This window comes from Thalassophryne amazonica, chromosome 21, assembly GCF_902500255.1.
Source record: "Thalassophryne amazonica chromosome 21, fThaAma1.1, whole genome shotgun sequence".
Classification (NCBI taxonomy): Eukaryota; Metazoa; Chordata; class Actinopteri; order Batrachoidiformes; family Batrachoididae; genus Thalassophryne; species Thalassophryne amazonica.
In genome coordinates, this window is record NC_047123.1 from 22571673 (window position 1) to 22578079 (window position 6407).

Genomic DNA, 6407 nt, shown 5'->3' on the forward strand with positions numbered 1-6407 from the left:
CATTGGATTTCTATTTATTTTGCCTGCTATTAAATAATAATAATTATTATTATTATTAGATTGGGTAATCAACACTAGCATATCTTATATGAAGAATTGGTAAAATTCTAACTGAAGCAATAGCAAATATTTTGTTTTATAAAACAAGATTTGTGGTATGAACATCAGCTGTCTACCCATCATGTGTTATATGGTCATTAATATCAATATATTCTATGGTATGATTACCATTTTGCAACATGTTAAAGGTACAGAAACTCAGACTGTATACATTAATTTAGCAGTATTTCCTATGTAAATATTTTGTGGCTTAATGGCATGAGCTGAGACTGAAGCAATACTCCCTCTGTGCTCTGAGCTTTTATATTCTTGATGCATTTATATGTACATGTGGTACAAGTCAGTCGTACCTTGTGAAACTATATGGGCACTTCCCCATAGGCAGGTATTGGGCAGCCATTTCCCAGAAATACGAACAAAAATCTAATTTGTTATGTGAACAACAATGTGGTTGGACTACAAGCCACGCCCATCTGGCTTTTCCCCCGCTGTCGGGCTTGCAAAAAACGCTCGGACTGCCATTCCTTCTGCTTACTATGGAAGAGAGAGGTTTGAGGAGTGACCAAGGAACATTAGGTCCTGAATGTGTGGAGCAAGTGTGCCATCTAGTGGCAGAAAGTCATTCATATTACCTTTAAATAGCATGAATCAATGTACCATTAGTTAGAAATATTTTCACATAAAAACCATCATGTAGCTTATCGCTTTGGCACATCACACTTAACATCTTGAAACATATTCACATTACAGAGCAATTCTATGGGGACAAAATTACAATGACAGCAAAACATAGCCATATTTCAAATCAAATCAAATCAATTTTGTATAGCGTCAAATCACAACAAACAGTTGCCCCAAGGCGCTTTATATTGTAAGGCAAAAGCCATACAATAATTACAGAAACCCCCAACGGTCAAAACGACCCCCTGTGAGCAAGCACTTGGCGACAGTGGGAAGATAAAACTCCCTTTTAACAGGAAGAAACCTCCAGCAGAACCAGACTCAGGGAGGGGCAGTCTTCTGCTGGGACTGGTTGGGGCTGAGGGGAGAGAAAAGATATTTATATTCACAATATTTATGCTCACTATTAAAAATGTTGTCAAATTGTATTTCTATTACTCTAGAATTGCCTACATCCCCTCTACAATTGCTAATGCAAATATTTTGTTCATAAAAATATAAACAATTTGTTAACATGTTTGGGGGGGCATTGGCCACTGTTAGCCAATGGCCAGTCCCCCCCCCATATGTTCTTTTTTAAGGTTCTTCTTCAACTTTAACTTTGAGTGGATCACTTCATTGTCACCATTATTGTTGTTAATATTAACATTTTTTTCAAGAGCAGCAGAGTGGTGTCACATATGATCACATGTTCTTATAACAATTCTATTTTTAAAACGTGAATTAAAATGTATTTTTTGAAAATCAAAATAGCCACCATTTATCATTTTCCTTTATGATAATTAAGAAATCTCTTTTTAGAATTGGAAAATTCTAAGAGTAATTATCCATCCATCCATCCATCCATCCATTTTCTTCCGCTTTATCCGGAGTTGGGTACCAGGGGCAGCAGCACAAGCAAAGCCGCCCAGACCTCCCGATCCACACACACCTCCCCCAGCAGCTCCGGGGGAACCCCAAGGCGTTCCCAAGCCAGCCGAGAGATGTAATCCTTCCAGCGTGTCCTGGGTCTTCCCCGGGGCCTCCTCCCAATGGGACGTGCCCGGAACACCTCTCCAGCGAGGCGTCCAGGGGGCATCCGGAAAAGCTGCCCGAGCCACCTCAACTGACTCCTTTCGATGTGGAGGAGCAGCGGCACGACTCCAAGCTCCTACCGAGTGACCGAGCTCCTCACCCTATCTCTAACGGAGCGCCCAGCCACCCTGTGGAGGAAACTCATCTCGGCCGCTTGTACCCGCGATCTCGTTCTTTCGGTCATGAGCCAAATCTCATGACCATAGGTGAGGATCGGAACGTAGATCGATCGGTAAATCGAGAGCTTTGCCCCCCTACTCAGCTCTCTCTTCACCACGATGGTCCGATACAGCGACCGCATCACTGCAGACGCTGCACCGATCCGTCTATCGATCTCATGCTCCATCCGTCCCTCACTCGTGAACAAGACCCCGAGATACTTAAACTCCTCCTCTTGAGGCAAGGACACTCCACCGACCTGAAGAGGGCAAAGCACCTTTTTCCGGTCGAGAACCATGGCCTCGGATTTGGAGGTGCTGATTTTCATCCCGGACGCCTCACACTCGGCTGCAAACCGCCCCAGTGCACGCTGAAGGTCCTGATTTGACGAAGCCAACAGAACCACATCGTCCGCAAACAGCAGAGACGAGATTCTGTGGTTCCCAAACCAGACCCCCTCTACACCCTGGCTGCGCCTAGAAATTCTGTCCATAAAAACAATGAACAGAACCAGTGACAAAGGGCAGTCCTGGCGGAGGCCAACGTGCACTGGAAACAGGTTTGACTTACTACCGGCAATGCGAACCAAGCTCCTGCTGCGGTCGTACAGGGACCGGATAGCCCTTAGCAAAGGACCCCGGACCCCCTACTCCTGGAGCACTCCCCACAGGGTGCCCCAAGGGACACGGTCGAACGCCTTCTCCAGATCCACAAAACACATGTGGACTGGTTGGGCGAACTCCCATGAACCCTCGAGCACCCGATGGAGCGTGTAGAGTTGGTCCAGTGTGGTGCGACCAGGACGAAAACCACACTGCTCCTCTTGAATCCGAGGTTTGACCATCGGTCGAATTCTCCTCTCCAGTACTCTGGAATAGACCTTACCGGGGAGGCTGAGGAGTGTGATCCCCCTATAGTTGGAACACACCCTCCGGTCCCCCTTCTTAAACAGAGGGACCACCACCCCGGTCTGCCAATCCAGAGGCACTGTCCCCGATTGCCACACGATGTTGCAGAGGCGTGTCAGCCAAGACAGTCCCACAACATCCAGAGACTTAAGGTACTCAGGACGGATTTCATCCACCCCAGGAGCCTTGCCACCGAGGAGCTTTCTAACCACCTTGGTGACTTCTGCCTGGGTAATGGATGAGTCCGCCTCTGGGTCCCCAGTCTCTGCTTCCTCTTCGGAAGACGTGACGATGGGATTGAGGAGATCCTCGAAGTACTCCTTCCACCGCCCAACAACATCCCCAGTCAGGGTCAACAGCTCCCCACCTACACCGTAAACAGTGCCGGTGCAGAGCTGCTTCCACCTCCTTAGGCGTCGGACGGTTTACCAGAATCTATTCGAGGCCGACTGATAGTCCTCCTCCATAGCCTCCCCAAACTCCTCCCAGACTCGAGTTTTTGCCTCTGCGACTGCACGGGCTGCGGCACGCTTGGCCTGCCGGTACCTGTCAGCTGCCTCTGGGGTCCCACCTACCAACAAAGATAAGTATGACTCCTTCTTCAGCTTGACGGCATCCCTTACTTCCGGTGTCCACCACCGGGTTCGGGGATTGCCGCCGCGACAGGCACCAGAGACCTTGTGACCACAGCTACGAGCGGCCGCATCAACAATGGAGGTGGAGAACATGGTCCACTCAGACTCCATGTCTCCAACCTCCCCCGGGATCTGGGAGAAGCTCTCCCGGAGGTAGGAGTTGAAGACCTCCCTGACAGAGGGTTCCGCCAGTCGTTCCCAGCAGACCCTCATGATACGTTTGGGCCTGCCAGGTCTGACCGGCTTCCTCCCCTCCCAGAGGATCCAACTCACCACCAGGTGGTGATCGGTCGACAGCTCTGCCCCTCTCTTTACCCGAGTGTCCGAGACACGTGGCCGAAGGTCAGATGATATGACTACAAAGTCCATCATCGACCTCCGGCTCAGGGTGTCCTGGTGCCACGTGCACTTATGGACACCCTTGTGCTCGAACATGGTGTTCGTGATGGACAAACTGTGACTAGCACAGAAGTCCAACAACTGAACACCACTCGGGTTCAGATCGGGGAGGCAGTGCTTCCTGATCACCCCCCTCCAGGTCTCACTGTCGCCGCCCACATGGGCGTTGAAATCCCCCAGGAGAACAATGGAGTCCCCAGTCGGAGCGCTATCTAGTACCCCTCCCAGGGACTCCAGGAAGGTCGGGTACTCTGCACTGCCGCTCGGCCCGTAGGCCGAGACAACAGTGAGAGACCTGTCCCCAACCCGAAGGCGTAGGGACGCGACCCTCTCGTTCACCAGAGTGAACTCCAACACATGGCGACTGAGCTGGGGAGCAATAAGCAATGCAGCCCCAGCTCTCCGCCTCTCCCCGTGGGCAACGCCAGAAAAATGAAGCGTCCAGCCCCAGACATTCCAAGTCCCAACAGCCAGGGGCTGTGAGCATGGACCGGGCCACCCGCCCTCGAACGCTACCCAATCCTCTCTGCACCCGACCCCCATGGCCCCCTCTGCAGGTGGTGAACCCACAGGAGTAATTATCGAATACTTAATGACTTCCCTCTTGTATTATGACTTATGTACTAACTGTAATTCAGCACCTCATAATTATGACCTGTTATCGTAAATGTATGAATGCACATCATAAGATAAGATCAACTTTATTTATCGCAAAGGAAATTATTTTGCCAGAGCATCAAAACAGTAAACAATGTTTTTTTGTTTGTTTGTATTTTACAATAAGTGCAACAAATTTATGCGAAATGACTGGAAGACATTTGCACAAGATGTTTGACAATATTGCGCATAACTCTGAGTCACTGAATAACTCTGTTCATATGTATTCATCCTGCAGAAGAGGGACGAATTACACAGTCTGATTGTCTGATTGCCACAGGTAGGAAAGACCTCCTGTGGCGTTCTGTGGTGCACCTTGGTGATCTTTGTCTATGACTGAAGGTGCTCTGACGGGATGTCAGTGTGGCATGCAGGGGGTGGGAGGTGTTGTCCAGGATGCTGAGCAGTTTCCTCAACATCTTCCTCTCCAACACCTCCACCAGACACTCCAACTCAACTCCCAGGACAGATTCAGCTCTTCTGATGAGCTTGTTGAGTCTGTTCGTGGCAGCTGCCTCCAGCCTGCTGCCCCAGCACACTACAGCATAGAAGATGATGCTGCACAGTAAATTTTGCAGAGTAAAATATAGTCTGCCAGAATAACATTTGGTCCCAGTCCAGAAGAGAATATAAATAGATAGATGTGATGGATAGACAAATGAGGCTGTACAGGCATTGTTGACTTTCTTCTATACTGACAAGGTCCAGTGAAGATTCAAGTCCTCGAGAAAGAATGTGAATATATTATGTCGCCAAATTATTTTGTCACTCGGTGGATCTTCTCTGTGATGGAGGAACAACAGCTGAGAAGACAAATTATGGGGCTGTTCCCATTAATCTTCACGACATCCAGGAAGAAGGTTGAGTTCTGGTGGTGGAAATGGAGATAACATTTGGAGAGACTCCAGTCCAGTCGACTGTATTCCAGTTATATTACTGGTGATGGCGTCCTGCTACTGTCACAGAGAGGGTAGGGGTCTGGGAAGTGTATTGTGCATGTGGGTTTTGGACCCTTGTAATGTAGGAGACTGTTGTTGTTTTTAGGTCGGGGGGGGGGGGGGGGGACTGTCTAGCATTTGGTGGTGGGAGGTTTTTTGTTGAGTAGCTGGCACACACATGTAAGGTTAGGCAGAGAATTTTGGAAGGCAGCGGGGCAGGCCTCCTGCTGGGCTCATCCCAGCACCTCTCTCACCGTCCTTTTGCAGTAATGAGGGGATCCCCATTGTCTCAGACATTTCTGCTATTTTGATTTGAGACTGACAAATACTTTGGTGTTGGACAGTCAACATTTGCCATCCCACTTACCTTTTTTCTTGGGCTGTCTCTATACTTACATACATACATCCACTACAGTACTTATGCAGCTTTCCGGGTTTGAATCAGGTCATTCTGATGCTCGTCTGTTCCCTCTATGAAAGTGCCACCATTGTCCTCCCCTAACTGACCAAGTCTGTGAGCACAGTACACTTGACTTCATGTTGACCTAATGTCACGTTGTTTACAGATGGTCTGCTAACAATGGGCCATTGTTTAATGTAGCCACACTTTTCAAGTCAGATCAGACCCACTGCAAAGAAAAAATTTCAAGCGTACTGTAGACTAGAGCTCTGCGCAGGACTATATTCTTCTTCCCACCTCTACTGAGATTCTGACCATTCCCACCCACACCCGCAATGTGTGTATTACAGTCCCACCCACTCCCACAATGGGTGTGTCCAGTCCCGCCCACACCCACGAAACACTGAGCACACAATAATAGAGATGCATTGATTTTGTGTATTCCTCCCATCACATAGGAGAAAACACATAATTTAGGCTATTAATAATGAAATTC